The sequence below is a fragment of the Penaeus monodon genome, chromosome 27, assembly GCF_015228065.2.
Source record: "Penaeus monodon isolate SGIC_2016 chromosome 27, NSTDA_Pmon_1, whole genome shotgun sequence".
Classification (NCBI taxonomy): Eukaryota; Metazoa; Arthropoda; class Malacostraca; order Decapoda; family Penaeidae; genus Penaeus; species Penaeus monodon.
The window spans coordinates 2,516,849-2,517,087 of NC_051412.1; positions in this window are offsets into that span (position 1 = coordinate 2,516,849).

Sequence of the window (239 nt, forward strand, 5' to 3'; positions counted from 1 at the left end):
GTAATAGCCCTCCCCCCAAAAAAGCGGTACAAAAAGGACAAGATTCGAAAGAAGAAAAAATATCGGGAGGAAACCGGCAGGTCTGGGCGATGGCGAGGCAAAGGCAAAGAGGCTTTCGTAATGGAGGGAGGGTTTGATGCTGCGTAAAAAGAGGAATTATTTCCCAGCCATTAAAGATGATGTGTCGAGCTAATGTGTTTTGGCGAGAATGCTTTGAGAAATTAAACGAATTTCGAAAG